General features: G+C 35.1%; 1 pseudogene; it reads left to right on the top strand.

Annotated features, from left to right (window-relative positions):
* LOC101082214 overlaps positions 1 to 17023 on the top strand; it is a 50311-nt pseudogene extending 33288 nt beyond the window's left edge.
* Positions 17024 to 17934: the final 911 nt, after the last annotated feature.

Here is a 17934-nt window from a genome sequence, read left to right as displayed (position 1 = left end):
AAGAATCTTTCAATAAATCTTTAATGAGTGAGTGAATCAAATCAAGAGATAGCTTTTTATTCACCCCCCAATTGATCCTTTGGAATCTTTTGGGATATATAATATAAGCTCACAAATTTTCCAGACTCAGAAAAAAATAATTAGATGACCATTTTTTTCATGGATCCCTATGTTCTAATAACCATGAACCAAAGATCTTTATTCTATTTGTCCTGTGCTATTCTATACAGTTCTAGCTCCGTTATTTTCCTTCTCTGATTAGAGAGTCATTGTTTACAAATCGTGAAATCTTTATGGGTTCAGTGACTTTCTATAGTAGATAAATAATGATTGTGGCCTCAGTTAATATGGTAATTACACTGTGGTAAAGGCATTTTACAGAATGCACTCTCAAAAACAAACAAAAAAGTCATGAAGTACTGCTTCTACCTTTTAATTTTCTTGTCTTTTTCACAGAAAACTCCCATCTCATGCTTTTTTTCTTTAGCATAAAAATTATGAACTTTTGGGAAGAAAAAAATCTCCAGCTAATTTTTATCATTGTCCTAGTTGCCTCATGTTTCATATTTTTAAAGGAAAGAGCTCATTATTTACAACTTTGCTGAGTGAATTATTTTATGGGTGAGTATACAGCTTTATCAGTCATTCTAAAGATGTGTTTATTAGCTATTTAGTCTCATGTTAAAGTAAGAGAAACCCATTTTACTAAAACTTCGTATTTTCTTTTCACCTTGCACTGCAATATGATATTCATATTTTACCCATATGACAATAAGTTTCAAACTCTGAGATGGCCAAGAGAAGCTTATTTCATCTTTTTTTGTACAAAGAATGAAAAATTGTATGAAAGAATTAAAAATTAAAAATCTGGAAAGTATGCAGTAAAAAGGCTTGCACAATATGATATGTATAACATATATAAATTTAGATTCATTTCAGTGTCAATACCTACACTATTTCAAAACTTCCTTGAGTACATAAAACAAATCTATCAGTAAAGGCCAACTTTGTAGCTTAACTATTTAGCATATTCAGAGTCCTGAATTTGAGTCTTCTAACATGAAAAAATACATTATTTTTAAATATGTTTTTTACTGAATGCTGACCTTTTGCTTATGTAACATTGTCTAATTTGATAACTTAGGTTGTACTGGAAAACTATTTTTCCTCCCCTCACTCATACAATAAACATTTAAATTCCCATTTTATACCAGATTCTGTGCTTGGCACTGGAGATATAAAATTAAGTAAGGCACAATCCAGACATCAAAGCTCTCAAAGCTTAGCAGAGGGAGATATATGTAAATATATGAGGACAATCTTGGTGTGTTTTCAATTTTTTATTTTTATTTTTTTTACTTTTGAATAAGAGAGAGAGACAGAGATAGAGCACAAAGAGGGGACAGACAGAGAGAGATGGAGACACAGAATCCAAAGCAGGCTCCAGGCTCTGAGCTGTCAGCACAGAGCCCCTGATGCAGGGCTCGAACCCACGAACCATCAGATCATGACCTGAGCTGAGTCGGAGGCTTAACCAACTGAGCCACCCAGGCACCCCGACAATCTTGTTTTATACCTTTTAAACCCTAAATGTTGTGAGTAGGTATTATTAGGGGAAGATGTCAAGATGAATCATATGACACTGTGGTTTTGTAATTCAAGAGTAGTTGAAGATCAGCAATTTCACATGGGTTCTATTTATAGAAAGGAGAGGCAATTCTAAATGAAGAGGAGAATGATGATGAGAAATAAAACAGGTCTTGAATAATGAGTCTATGTTCTCTAGACCAGGTAAAATGCAGAGGCACCAGTCTTCAGCCTTCTTACCTTCAGGTCCACTTCATCTTTCCTCTGCTCTGTGTCACCAAGGGACTGACCCAGTTAAGTTACAATTTGGCCAGTTGAGTCTTTGGGATTGGAAGGTAGCACTTTTCTGTCCCTGGAAGTATCTTTGGCAATGTCTGTATTTCTAAATGGCTGCAACTTTCCCTGAGAAGGCTCACCAGTATTTCTGCTTCTTCTGAGTGACCCCAAGCCCTTAGGCTCTGTTCATATCATCTCCCTCCTTTGTTCCTCTAGTTTAGGATTTCCAATGTCCCATTATTGTGAATTTTAGTTGTCCCATTGTCCTGCCCACCTTCTCAGTTTTTTTAAAAATCATTTGCTTAAATTACCTGAGATTTATATATGTAGAATATTTTCTATTTTATGAATAGACCTGACTGATACAAAATTAAAGGGCAAATGTGCTCCTATCTCTCTTATTTCTCTGCAGAGATGTTTATTTCCTTCAGGAATAGCATGGGACCCATCTCCATCTGAGGGAAGATAAAGGCTGTCCTGAACAACCTCTACTTCTTTCAGAGACAAACATGATTACGCCAATTGATCAGTTAATGATTTCTACTGTCCCTAAATGAACTTCCTTCACACCACCAACTCTTAAAATGTTTAACTCTTAAAATCTTTCTTGTAACTGGGAATCCTTAACCTCAGCTGAAATACCCTATGCCAAGTAAACTCCTAACCTCTTTGTGGTTCTGTTCGCCTAGGATTAAGAGCTTAGCAAAATCTTTTATATCCACCAAACTATACATTATCATGATTGCTTGCTAGAAAATACAGATACTAATATCTCTACCCAGAGATTATTAGAGGGTCTGAATGTGGCTAAGAAATCTACATTTCAGCAAAGTACCCAAGAATATTCAGATGGATATGTTCCCTGTGCCATGCTAAGACAAGTTGCACCAAGGAAAATAAATAACCAGATACACCTGGACATTTGGGTTGGAATACCTGGCCTTCTTATTCAATGTAAGTGTAACAATTTCCCCAAGCTATTCTTTCCCTTAAAAACAAGCAAACAAACAATAATAATAATAATAATAATAATAATAATAAACAATAACCCGTGGGCCTAGAAACTTTGAAATTATTACATTTTCTAAAGAACTCTTTGCGGATTTTGTTTTTTAGGACCAGACTCCTACATTGCCTGTGTCCTTCTGACATAAGAGCACAAATATGGCTTCCAGATCAGGGTCAAGCATGATAGATAGATAGATACATAGATAGAGACTTACACATCACTGTATCTGTATATACTATATATCTGTATAATGTATGCAATATCTACCTATCTGCTGAAGTGAAGTGGTATGAATTCACAGATGGCTAATATAAGAGACAGAGTGGAAAACACAAGTACTTATATGTTTACTTTTATTTCTTTAAAGTGAATGGGTAAGTGCCCTGTATGGCCCTCTCCAGGAATTTGTGTGAAATATAAACCCAATATGGTTTCATTAAATCATGATGCTCAGCATCACTAAACATTAATATTCTTTATTTCTTAAGCTGTAATGAATCAGTCTGAATGAAGCAACATTCAATGACAAAACAAATCAAAATTTATATTTCTTAGAGATTGTCCTTTCTTTCAGTAATTACTCACTAATTAGGAATAAAGACTACATTAAGCATAACTTTTTGTCATCACTGGATAGCAGAAATAAATGTATATGGTCAGAGTTATGAATGGTATCTGAAAAAAGACTGGATACTGACTTGGCTGAAATCTCAGGTTTTCCATTGCAGAGGGAAAAAGCAATGATTCCTCAATTCATAGGAAGAAGATGAAAGTATTTTCAATTATCAGCTTAGGGCTAAGATCTCATCCCCAAGTCACATGTTTGGGAAAAGTGTTCTTGCTGAGACTTCAGGGCATCATAAAAAAATGTGACCTGGGTTCACATTATGTGATATCATAATGATACTGAGAGCTGAAACTTTGGCATAAGTTGACAAAGGGGTCTTTAAAACATTGATGGAATTGGCATACCATACTAAAAAAATGTTATCTACATGTAGGTTTACAGTGTTCTTTGTGTTCAAAGTATTTGTGTGCTATTGGAAAATGTGTGCACTTATTTAAGTTCTTGCACAAAGGAAATAAGGAGTTGAGCTAGAGAAGGCTGTCAAAATAATGGCCAAAGAGTGGTCGTTCCTTCATACTGCAGTACTATTATAAAAGAAACTCTCTTGGCCTGGCATGGAACAACCTGGTCTGTACCACTGCTGTTGTTACATTTGACAAATTCAGAGTAAATAACCCAGAGTCCAGTAAATTCTTATCAATGAAGGAGCTGCTCTTTTATTACAAAATTTACAAGGAAGAAAGGTAAGAAAATAACCCTCTTCCACCAATATATATCTCCTGTATGTAAACTGAACAACTGTAATCTGAAATGATTGCTTTGTTTGAATCAACAAACAGACCGCACCCATGTAGCTAGGATGTGGAGGAATCCTTTACAGGAAATGTACAGCCCTTTTGTCAATTACCTGGAAAAATTTGAGATACAGGCAGGAAAAGGGCAAGAAGTCTGAGTCACTGCAAAGTAGACTGAGACTGGGGAAAGAGAGAACCTCCTTACTACCTCTGGGTTTTGCTATCTTGGACTAGAACTCTGAGGATTCTAGTTATTATTAATGAGTGCTGTCAGCAGGTAGAGAGAAAGCAATCTCTGGAACTGGAAGATGGATTGAGACCTACACAGGGAGAAAGTCTCAAATCTGGTACATGGCAGCCATGCTGATATGATGGTAGATATCATATAGAAGACACCTTGAAGCTTGCTCAACAGGCTTGCTTAAGGGCACCTGCACTTTAAAACAAGTCCTATACCAAATATTGCCTCATACTATTAGCAAGTCTAGTCATAGAGGCTTTTTTTCACTCTATTTCTTTTAAAGTCTTTTTTTAAGTTTTTATTTATTTTAAAAGAGAGAGAGAGAGAGAGAGAGAATGCAAGTGGGGGAAGGGCAGAGAGAAAGGGAGAGAGAGAATCCCAAGCAGGCTCCACACTGCCAAGACATAGCCTGATGCAGGGCTCTAACTCACCAACCTGTGACATCATGACTTAAGCCAAAATCAAGAGTTGGAGACTTAACCAACTAAGCCACCCAGGACCCCTATTTTTTTTAAATGATGAGTTAACTTAGTCTTTACTTCTGAGGCATAAATTGCTGTTTAGGTATAACTCTCTTATTTAATCCTCCAAGTTTTTAAAGGGTTCTAATCATGAATTCTTTACTGAAATGAGAGAATAACCATACTCAAAAAAAAAAAAAAAAAGGAGAAAACTGAATGTTGACCCACTTACCTCATACACAAAATTAACCTGAAATAGATCTTAGACCTAACTTTACAAATTAAAACCAAAAATTTAAGAACAGAATATTGGAGAAGATTTTTTGACTTTGAAATAGTCAGAAATTTCCTATATTGAACACAAAAAACATATATCACAAAAGAAAAAAAAATCATAAATTGGCCTCCATCCAAAGTAAAATCTAGTCTGGAAAAGAAAAGAGGAAAAGAAAAACAAGCCACAAATTGAAAGAAAACATCTGACAAGGACTGCTAGGACTTCTTTTACAAAGAAGTAAAAATCAATAATAAAGACAACAACCAATTTTTTCAAATGGAAAACAAACTTCGAGCTGATATTAAAAAAAAAAAAAAAAGATGCGCAGTTGTCCAGTAATCACATGGAAAAGTGCCCAGTGCCAGTGCGATCAGGGAAAAGTAAAATAAAATGACAGAGATTCCATTCCACATACCTCAGAATAACTACAAATAAAAAGGCTGACATCAAATGTTGGCAAGGATATGGAGCACCTGGAGATCTTCTACATTGTTGATTGAAGTGGAAAGTGGAACTGGAAAATTTTATGACAGTTTCTTATAAAGCTAAATGTAAACATACCCTATAACCAATAATCCCACTCTTAGAGATTTACTAAAGAAAAATGCCAACATATGTTCAAACAAATCATTGTACAAGAATATTTACAGTAGTTTTATTCCTAAAAGACTCAAATGGGAAAAAAATCCATCAGTGGGAGAATGGATTGATAAATATTCAGTGGAATGTTACTCAGTAATAGAAAAGGAATTAATATAACAACATGAATAAATCTCACAAAAATTATGCTGAGTTAAAAATCTAAATATAAAATTGTGAGTATTCTAAAATTTATAAATCATATTCCAGAAAAGAAAAAAAATGAGTCAATGGAAAAAAAAATAAATAAGAAAGGTGATTGCAGTTGGAAATGACTGGAAAATGGCATGAAGGACTATTCTAGGATGAAGGTAAAAATCTATGTATTTCTATGGGTGTGTCATATAAGTATATGCATTTTTCTTGCAAAAGTCACATCAAAACTGTGAACATATTACAATACAGTTAATGAATTTCATATTCAGGTATTGGGGGAAACAACGTACTCTCAAATAAAAATAATAATAATATTCCTTGATGGATAGATAGAAGGATGATTAGATGAACATGATTTCTAAAACTTGCAGTGAAATGTAATGACTGGCTGTAGGTGGCATATATACACATATTAACTGTAAAGTTCTTTAAAACTTGCTGTATTTTTGGAGGTCTTATAATAAAGACTTTGGAAAAATGAATAAAGATCTGGAACAGACTTTGCAAAAGAAGATAAACAAAATAAGCATATGTAAAGATGTTCAGCATCATTAGTCGTCAGAAAAAGGTTAATTAAAACACAGTGAGGGGTGCCTGAGTGGCTCAGTCAGTTAAGCGTCCGACTACAGCTCAGGTCATGATCTCATGGTTTATGAGTTCAAGCCCCACGTCGGGCTCTGTGCTGACAGCTCAGAGCCTGGAACCTGCTTCAGATTCTGTGTCTCCTCCTCTCTCTGCCCCTCCCTTGCTCATGCTCTGTGTCTCTCTGTCTCTCAATAATAAATACACGTTAATTTTTTTTTTTAAACAACACAGTGAGATACCACTACACAGCTACAAGAATGGCTAAAATTAAAGACTGATGATAGAAAGTGTTGATGAGGTTTTGGAATAACAGAAAATTTCATACTATGATAGAAAGAATATAAAATTGTCAACCACTTTGGATAGCAATTTGGCAGTTTGTTATACCATAAAACTCCAAAATCCCTTTTCAAAGTATTTAACCAAGAAAAATGAAAACATATATCCACACAAAGGCCTGTGCATGAATCTTAATAATAACTTTATTCACGATATCCAAAAACTAGAAACAAACCAAATGTCTAACCACCAGTGAATAGATAAATACTGTGATATATCCATACAATTGAGTATTACTGAGCAAATAATATGGAGTGAATTACTGATATGATCAATATCATAGATGAATCCAAAATCATTTTGCTGAACAAAGAAGTCAAAAGTCAAAAGAGTACATTTATATTGAAGCATAGAATAGTAAACTAATGTAGAGTTAACCATTGAACAACATGGGGGTTACAAGCACCAAGCCCCCACATGCAGTTGAAAATCCACCCGTAACTTTGACTCCCCAAAAACTTTACTAAGACCTTGCTGCTGAAAGTCTTACCAATAACATAAACAGTAGATTAACAAATACTTTGTGTGTTACGTACATTACCTAGTGTATTCTTGTAATAGTATGTAAGCTAGAGAAAAGAAAATCATAAGGAAGATAAAATACATTTATAGTACTGTACTGTATTTATTAAAAAAGGGGGGGGGAGCACCTGGGTGACTCAGTTGTTAAGCATCCAACTTCAGCTTAGGTCATGATCTCACAGTTCGTGACTTCGAGCCCCACAGTGGGCTCTGAGCTGACAGCTGGGAGCCTGGGGCCTGCTTTAGATTCTGTGTCTCCCCCTCTCTCTGCCCCTCCCCTGTTCACACTCTGTCTCTCTTTCTCTCTCGAAAATAAATAAACATTAAAAAAATTTTTTTTCAATATGTGTATAAGTGGACCCATGCAGTTCAAAACCTGTCTTGTTTAAGGGTCAAATGTGTAATTTTAGAAAACAGGACAGGGGCTGTAAAGATGAGTGAAGCTTTTGAGGTGTTGGAAATGTTCTGTATCTTCTGGTGTGTACATATGTTGGTGTGTGTGTTTCTCAAAACTCACAGAACCTTGAACTTAAAATCACAAGATTTAATTGTAAGCAAATTACAGCTCAATATAGTTAGTTAAATATAAAAACATGAATTGCTGTTATTAGGTCAACTGTGGAAAATGTAGAAGATCCCATGCTTGAGGACAAAGTGGAGAAGCAGAGGGCAGTATCTCCTGAAGTGGAAAGGCGAAGACCAGCCAGCTGCTCAAGCCCTAGCTCATTGTTCTGTGCCTCCCCGGGGGATCAGAGGTATACCCGATGTAGAAATGCCCTCTATCATCACTGAGGGGAGGCAGAAAGGAGAGTAAAACAAGGCAGTGGAAAAGCCAATGTCAAACAGCTTGACATTGGGCCCTTGGTCTTGTCCCAATTTGCCCAGGGTCATTTCCTGTTTATTGCTACTCGTCTGGTGTAATTACTAATAGCACACCCTTTTACTCCGGAAGGGTGTTCCAGTTCAGTATCTAAATACTACCATCACCCAAACTTTGCCACATTGAAAAGACTTTTATAGACCATTTCTAAAATTTTCCAACTTGTTTGTATCTTTGGGCAAGCCTACCTGTCCGGTTTGAACCGCAGAACTATAAACTGAAAGCAGGTCAGAACTCATGTCCTTGGTCCTGATTCCTGACCTAGTCCTTGGGACTCACACTCCACATCATGCCTTCTTTTCATGTGTTCTGACTGACCACTACACTCCATAGCAGAGTAGAAACCTAGGTTTCCAAGCCATCTAAAATTTACTGGACATACCTATTAATTTTTGGTGTTGTTTACCAAGGACTTTGATTACAATAATAGAGTTTAATTTGAAAACACTTGTTAAGATACTCACACGAATTTATTCCAATTCCATCCTTTCTGGGCCCCAATAGAATCATATATTCCTCAACGGTCAGGATCTCCCCTCCTCTGATTGTCTTGTGGCTGTTCACATGTTTGTTTCCCCATTGTTATCATCAGTTCTCCTCAGTATCCAATTCCATGCATGGCAGAGGTACAGTTGTATAATAATGACTTCCAGGGTGGAATGAATTTTATTTATGTGTGATTCCATAAAATGAAAGTGAGAAAGGCAAGGAGATATAAAGAGACTGCAAGAAATTTTACTGCCTGTGGAAGAAGTCCACAAAGCTAAGAATCTCATATATGGAATACTGAGCACGCTGAAGAACAACTTCATCTAACCAACAATACCGACTAGGTCAGGGCAGCCCTGCTATTTGCGAATATGATCCTCATTTAGGAGGGATCCCTACTGTGGAGTTTAGTGAAGTTCCACAGAATATAGGAAATGACATTTATTAAGAGAAGTACTTTACCTTAAAAAGCCATGTGAACAAAATGGCGACACACACCAAGAGATAAATGAAGACATAAGGATAGGAAGATACACTTTCTGACCTTTCTTCATAAAGTTGCAGAGCACATTAACATTCTTTCACCCTTCTGCTCCAACTACCACTTTTCTTAGAATATCAAACATAACTGCATGTTTATCCACCTTTTGAAAGAAAAACATGTGTAATCATTGGAACAATCATACTATTTTGACATGGTATTATTATTACAACTAGTCACCAGCACTGGTTGCTAAGGGGTGTGGGTGCCTTGTTCGCAGTGCACTTTCATAAGTCACTTTTTAATTACAAGTGTGCAAGCCAACTACAATATTAAATTGCTGGAGGAAAAGAGAAAGCAAGGATGAAGCTTTATCTAATCTGCAAAATACAATGATTAAGTGTACTGTCTTCAGTAGGGTGCTATAGAAAGTCAAACAATGAAACTTCCCATCGTGATTCTGCATTTCGCAGGGGGGGAAACATTCAATAGCAACATTAACAGCCACACGAGTGTCAGGGAGGCAGAAGGAAATTGTAAAATGCTAGCTGCACTTTACAAGGGCTTCTTTCTTTCCCTGACATAAGGAAAACATTGATTGGGGTGATTTAAAAAAAAAAAAAAAAACTTTATAGAATTCATGAATAGTTTAGAAGAAAAATCACACTAAATTATACTCTTTATTTATAACTTTGGGTAATGTGTCAGCTTTAGTCTTACTGTTTGAGTAGCTGATTCAGAAAATAAGAAACACACACATACACACACACACACGCACACACACGCACACACACAAAACCCTTAAATTAAAATTCTATTGACAATGAAAAATGATCCCATAACCCTGAAGATTTTTTTTCCTATAATGTATTATTGCTTTAATAAAAAATCTATGTTCTCTAACTGACCCATTTTTCCTTTGGTGGACATTTTAGCTACTACATAAGAAAAATAAAATTAAAATATGAAAGAGGATTTTTTATAGCCCGTCTTATTTTTCAAATTTTCGCTTTAAGACCATGGTTTGATTACATAAAGAACAACAAAAACAAAGTAGAGAGAAACCGTTATGTAGAGACAGTAACAAAAAATTGTTTTAATATTATTTTTTTAATATTATAAAGTATTTTTTAAATAATCCCCAATTTACAAAGCACTTTCACAAGTACTACCACACAATTCCATTCTCGGCACTGTCATTCCCATTTTACAGAAGAATCTATTGAGCAATGGAGAATTTAAGTGGGTGCCTGCAGTCACTAGCTACTAAAGAGCAAAGCCAGGTCAAGCCTCAGTCTTTCTCTAAAACCACATAGTTGCTACCATTGTTATAATCCTATCTGTTGTCTGGCTTCAAACTCTCCAAGATCAGTTTGCAAGATGAGGCAAGAGTATAACTGATTATACATCAGTCATAATTTCAACACAGCTCAGCTTTTGCTAATACCATGGATATTTGGAATATCACTGAAACTTATGTATTTATTATAGTTTAAAAACTGTGTGTGTGCCTATCTGTTGTTACTGGTGCACACATTTCAAAACCGACCATTTTATAAATAAGCTTGCTGTGTACATTTTATAAATAAGCTTGCTATCTCTATTTGGATAAATTATTTAGAATCTTAGATTTCTTGCTGGAAAATAACAAAAACAACCTACTTAAATTGCAAAATGCTCATCGTTTATCTGCTTTTAAATGTAATCACCATCAAGATTTCAAGATCATATTATCCATATATTTTGTAGTCTTTTTCTGTTTTTTTTTCTATGAGGAAATTTTAAAATTGGTATCTGTATTACCAAAAACCATCTTTGTCTTTTTTTTAATGTTTGTTTATTTTGAGAGAGACAAAGAGAGAAAGAGCATGCGCATGAGAGCCTGTGAGTGGGGGAGGGACAGAGAGACAGGAAAATAAAATCCCAAGCAGGCTCCACACTGTCAGCATGGACTGTGACATCATGACCTAAGCTGAAATCAAGAGTTGGATGCTTAACAGACTGAGCCACCCAGGTGCCCCTCGAAGAACTGTCTTTGAAAGTGACAATACCTCAACAGGTTTCTAACGGCTCTATGAAAACATCTAAGGCCATTTAGGAACAACCGCTTTCATGAATCATATTACTATATCTTCCCTCACTTCACCTATATCTCTTGACATTTCTATCTATATCTATTATTCACTTCACCCCATTCAAGCAGAGTGGAGCTTCTCTCCCTCCTTCCATGAAATAATGAGACAAAATGTGTGGGTTTTTTCTCATGTCTCCTACTAGGTTCCTAGCTTTAAGTTGCCTCCTCCCTATCCCATCTAAATTCCTGCATCCCACTTAATTATGAGAATCCCCATGTTTTTGTCTTTTTCCTTTATCTTGCTAAACTATTTGCTCTGAGAGAGAAGCACACAGCAGCAGCAAAAAGCATTCAAGTCTTGGGCTAGACAGACATGTATTCAATCTCCAGTCTACCACCTATGAACTGAATAAATTTTAATGAGTTATTTATGTTTTGTGAGCACCACTTCCACCTCTGTAAATGGGGTAGGGATGCAAATGTTAATACCTGTTTCCAGGGGTTGTGAGAATTAATAACATGTGAAGCACAAAGCAAAGTGGAACATAAATACAATTTAACAAATGACAGTTAATTTTATCATAAATGATGCTCTGATTACCTCTCATTGCTTCTGATGTTACTACTGTATACATGATTTCCAAATCCATATCTTCAGTAATTCCCAAGATTTCTGTTAAAGATCTTTCTCTTTCCAACAAAGCCGGTCAAAAATTTAGGAGCACTATTTCACCTTCTCCTCTCTCATTCAACTCATATTAGGCATATTAATGTTTCTGGAGAGCATCTCTGTACATGCCTTTTCCTCAGCACCCCATACCCATTCTTACTTTCTCCTTACTTAACCATGATCAATCGTGTTGAGTTTCTATAAATAAAGCTAAAATTCTCCATATATTCATTCATCCATTTCCATTACGCCTTTATTTATATTATTCCTTTGCCTAGAATTCTTTAGCCAGTCATTGTATTTAACTAAATGTTCTTCACTGCTAAGTTTTGACTCAAAAACCTTTACTAACCCTACCTCCCTCAATTAATTATAAAGTTTCTTATGTTAGCTACATATTATAGTGTATCCTAGGTATTTGCATTTGTGCCAAATCTCCTCTTTCAGGTGTTAGATCTTATTACACTTACATTCTTATGTTTTCGTTATTCTTAAGAATATAATACTTGTACCTAGAAAGCTTTAATATCATATGAGGTGACTGAATTTGTACATATATGTATATAGACTGCATATACAAATATAAATCTGTTCAATCTCTTCCTGATTCGTATTTATAAAGAAAATGGTTATTTGCATAGTTGTTAAATGATTAATGATGGGAGGGGGTTGGATCTTTCTCAGTGATTCTCAAAATTGCATTTGCAGCTGGTTTACATTGGAAGTTTCTTGCCTATGTGCCTCAGATTGTACATATTTTACTGGTTGCCAATGAGGAGGGCAGGGAGTATTATGACTTGAATGAAGAAAGTATTGTTATAATAGGACAGAAAAACCCTGTTTTCTTTTTTTATCTTCATGGATTTTATTTCCATTTCCCATTCTATTCCATTGTCATTATTAATATATATTTCTTTATTGAAGCACACCTGTAAAATCAGGCCATTTTGTAAATAAGTTTCCCTGTGTGGAGTCAGCCATGTTTACGTAAGTTAGTTAAGGTCTTGGGTTGCTTTCACAAGAACAAAACAACCTATTTAAGTTGAAAAAATGGTGGTACAAACATTCACATGCTTTTATCATGATAGAAAGAAACATATGCCTAAATATTATTGGATATATTTAAAACCATTCTTAACTACTGTTGAGTTTAGTACATCCCCCAAACTTTAGGCATAATAGCCTTTCTAAAGCACATTAGAACTATTGCATAGAACATATCCCCATGGACAACTAACATGTCTAGGACCTTAGGGTAGATGACAGAGAAAGTTTATTCTCTGGACTCTCATCTCATAGCATTATCTCTGATGATTGATTCTATCTCTTCAACCTGCTTAGTTACTAAGAGATAATTTAAGGGACAGCATATATGTCTGTACAGACTTTGGATCAATTAGAAGCTGTGTGTCCCCTTGCTCTCCAAATTACTTTTCACACATTCCCCCATATAGCTTCATCAACTTCAAGGAAATACTTTACTAAACAACATGAAGCTTCTGACAGTGCCTTGTGCCTTTTCTCAGAAATTCTACAAAGTTGTCCCTTCTTATCCCCTGTTCTTTGCATTTTTCTTTTTCTTTATAAAAAAAAATTTCATTTATCTCTTTTATCTCAAATATCTATAGCCACTGGTGCCACTAAAATTTAAATACCTTAAAAATCCCATCACTCACAGACAAAAGTTTTTAAGATAAACCTACTCAATTGGATAACTCATCGAAAACTGATAACTGATTTTTTAAAAAATCTACTTTTAACAATAATAGGAAAAATATTTCCAAAATTTTCTATAACAAGATTCAACTGAGTTTCCTCATACTATTTCAGGGGTGAGAATTTTACTCAAATATTTGGGTCTCTATTGCTATGGATTATGAAGGTCAACATTCTGTTGCCCATAGAAATGACTCAAAGTCATTTTGGTACATTTCAAATATTTTGGAATGGTTCTTCAGAAAGCATCTGTCTATTTTATTAACAAAACAAGAGTGGAAGCATTGTTGGACAAAACAACATGGAGAAAGTATATTTAAGAGAATAGGTGACAATGGGGACATTTGAAAATAGCACCAATGTTAAAAGGGGCAGTAGAAGAATCCAAAAAGGAGAAATAAAAAATAACCAGCAACGTAGACTTGTAAGGAGAAGAAGGAGTGACATCCCGGAGAGAAAGGAAAATTCACTAAGTCATATGCCTCCCCTTTTCAAAAATAGCTTTCTTGAAATATATTTTAGTGTCATATGGATTTGACTATATTTCCTGCCAAAGTGGGAAACCAGTCTCTAAAAGAAGTAACAGGACAAGTCACTCTGGGTGCTATGTGTTTTTGGATGGAAATTGGCAACATCCTGGCAAAATAATGACCAGTGTAGTAAATAGTGTCATTTAATGAAAGGTATGTTATAAATCAGAAATTGAACAACCATGAAAATCTGTCTTATTAACCAATTTATAGCACGACACAATCTTTTCAGTCGTGATATAATCAAAATAGATGTAAGAAGTTTACAAAAAAAATACTTTAAAAAAATTATGTAAGTTTCTACAGCTTTCTTATGCTATTTTAGTTTGTAGTTTCTAAAATAAACACTGCTGTTGATAATTTTCCTCATTCTATGTGATATTTAACTTTCAGCTTAATGGCTGCAATGCATACATATATACTCTAATAATATCCAGCTTCACCTGGATTTTTTACTCTCTTGTCCCCAGAATGTCCAAGACCTGAAATGTCTCCCTGAGTCCTCTCTCTAATTCCTTTTTCTGAAGGAGAGTTAAATAGCACATATGCTTGCTTTCTGCCTTCACCTAGTTGCTAGAAGAACTCAGGCTAAGAACAGTTGGTGAGAGGAGTTGAAGATGGCCAATCTACAGGTGAGAATATTTTCATCACAACTAAGAATGGACATTAAAGCCAGAGCCAAGAGACTGCAGGGGAAAACGCAGAGGGAAAAAAGCTCTAGACCTTTACCATTAATACATTAGTAACTCACATGCATGTAGTACTTGGTATGTGCCAGGCACTTCTAAAAATTGTTTACATATTTAATTTAGTTAATTCTTGCCCAAACACTATGAAGTAGATAATACTATATTTCCCATTTTACAGATGAGGAAACTGAGATACAGAACATTTAAATAGCTTGGCAAGGTCATACAGATGGGCAGATTCAAATTCAAGCACTCTAGTTTGCATAGATCATGCTCTTAACCACAACAATGTTTTGCTTCCCAGGAGAATGAAAACACTTTGACCTCAGAAGGACAGTCTTAGGTTTTGGCTTTGACTCAGACAAGTTGCCAAATCCTCCTCTTACTGACATCCTTCTGGCCTCTGAGATTCCTGGAAATGGACCACTAGATGAGCTAGACCCAGTTCAGATGTGAAGTCCCACTAACATATAAATGACTGATTTTATTTATTTATACTCGTCCTACTCTATACTCGTTCTTATTTTAACTCAACTGAGAAAGTGAGCTGATGAGAAAGGACACAAAGATATTTTTACTCTGGAATTAGAAGAAGAAAAAGTTAAAGCAAATTATATGAGAACTTTGTGGCCATATTGATGAACTCTCTCAGCTTCTCAGTAAGCCAGTTTCCATCTCAGAGGTCTTATTGACAAGTTCAGAACTGATTTTCTACTGATAAGTGCTGATACAGCTCTTACAGTTAATTTGTGCACTATCCCGTTTTGACTGGTCACTGCCTGTTCTATGCCAGTTAAGACGTTCACCCCTTGTCAAGGTGCTAATATTTTTCAACATATTTCTTCATTTCTCACTTTCCATATCCCACACCTGTAGGAGGGCAGCAGATTACAGTCAGAAGCAGAGGTGAGAGAATTGCAATATGTTTTTGATTACTCAAAATGGACAAAGTAAAATGGGCTATATTGTCTAAGCAGAAAAACAAAATGCAGAATATGACAGTACAATATGAATATGAATGTGCTCGTTTTCACTTATTTAGAGATGTCTATGAATGTTGTCTTAAGAAATTTTATCTTATCCAAGCTACAGAATGACTACAACTTCCTCTCTAGGAAAGACCTTGAATTCCATAACATTGGAAAGCATAATTTGAAGATTTCAGAGAACAGAGAATCATTCAAAGATTTTACATCACCTTCAAATTTTTCAAAGACCCTGCTTTGAAAGAGTAGACCTAAATGGGAGATAGGGAAATGTAGTTTCTTGTTTTTTTCTCATTTTCTCAATTGTCTCCATATTCATTGAGATATTTTTAATTTGAATTTCTCTGAGCTTCTTTTCTTTATGTTCTCAGAATTATGCATCTGCTGAACACTTGGCCATTGTTTTAAAATCATATCACTAGAAAATTCTAATGACTAAAATCATTTCCTTTTTCTTTTCGCATGGCCTTCTTATTTCCTTCTTGTTTTCTTTGATTTTACATTCTCTTTCAATTCTCATTTCTCATTCTGTCTAATATAACTGATTCTAATTCTTCCTCATAGCAGACTTTCTTCATTTTTATTTCACTTTGGAGCAACATAATTTAGATGCTATGAATGCCTTTACTTTAATATGGTATAGCCTATAAATAAGAGCCAAAACTTTAAACAAATACATCAAGTAAATACACATATATTATAAATAATTGAAAATTCAAAGCAGTCAGGAAGGCATGGGAAGCAACTCCATTCTTTAATAAATACAAAATGCTTGCTCTGTCCCCTAATGTCACCATCCTTGGCCATATGTTAACACCGGCCTTAAGGAAGTGCTATGCTTTTTGGCTAGTGGACAGTAATGAACTAGGTCGAGAGATCAGTACTAGTCATGTATTGATTGCATTGAAAGTAATACATATGAGGAACACTATTGTTTATGAGGTAAAATTTAAGTTGTGTTCTGCTAAATTTTAGATGGAAAGTTACTACAGTCCAGGATATTGCCATTTCCATGGCAGAGAAAAAGATATGGCAGATTGCTGGTGGTTCTTAAACTTTTTTCTTGAAAGGAACATTCATCACTGCTACTCACAACTTGTTGGCTAAACCAAGTCACATGGTAAGGTTTCAGTCAATGGATAGAAAAAAAAAATCTTCTCATAAGGAAAACTAATAAAAATCATATGACCAAGCCTGATTATGGAGGGGGAGGGTGTTTTCACAGGGAAAGGAAAGAAACATTTGGAAACTGGAATGTAATCTACCACAATATCTACACAATTACTAGACTATGAGTTTACAATCAACAGCTATCAACAATTTTTGTTTTTTAATGAAGGTATCAAAATTGAAATCCGCCACAGAATTCAATTTTTTTTTTTTACATCACTGCCTTCAGATTTTCAATTAAAACTTTGGAATTCAAATATTTTAAAAAGCATGGAGTTGCATGATGGACTTTTTTCCTCCAGAACATTTGAATTCCTCCACACCAAAAACTGTTTCTTTTCATATCTCTAAAAACAACCACATGCCTTTCTGTATGGAATTCACTTTCAAACAAGAATATTTATTCTCCCCAGTGACTGGCACCATAAGGTGAAAAGTGCTTCTCAGAAGCTGTCTCACCACTAATGGGAATTTTTAATCAGGAAATGTTGTCGGGCTAATCTAATAGACTTTAAGTTAAGACCTCAGTGTCACTGAAGCCTAAAATATCCCTGTAGTTCCACATATAGAAATCTCTGAATGATGTAGTCCATCCCTAAAGAGGTATTATGCAAATGAATGCATTTAGTTAATATGTACTGTAAACAGATCACTACTTCTTTATTCCTTTCTAAATCACAGCAGAGATTAAAACTGTAATACTCTTATTACCTAACAAAATAGCTAAATATTTAAAGTAGATTTGCAAAGAGCTTCAAGCCCAAGATAACACCCCCTTAAATTTGGATTGGGTTT

Source organism: Felis catus, chromosome A1 (assembly GCF_018350175.1).
Source record: "Felis catus isolate Fca126 chromosome A1, F.catus_Fca126_mat1.0, whole genome shotgun sequence".
Taxonomy (NCBI): Eukaryota; Metazoa; Chordata; class Mammalia; order Carnivora; family Felidae; genus Felis; species Felis catus.
Note: the sequence above shows the minus strand (reverse complement) of the source record. Positions and strands in the feature narration are given on the sequence as shown.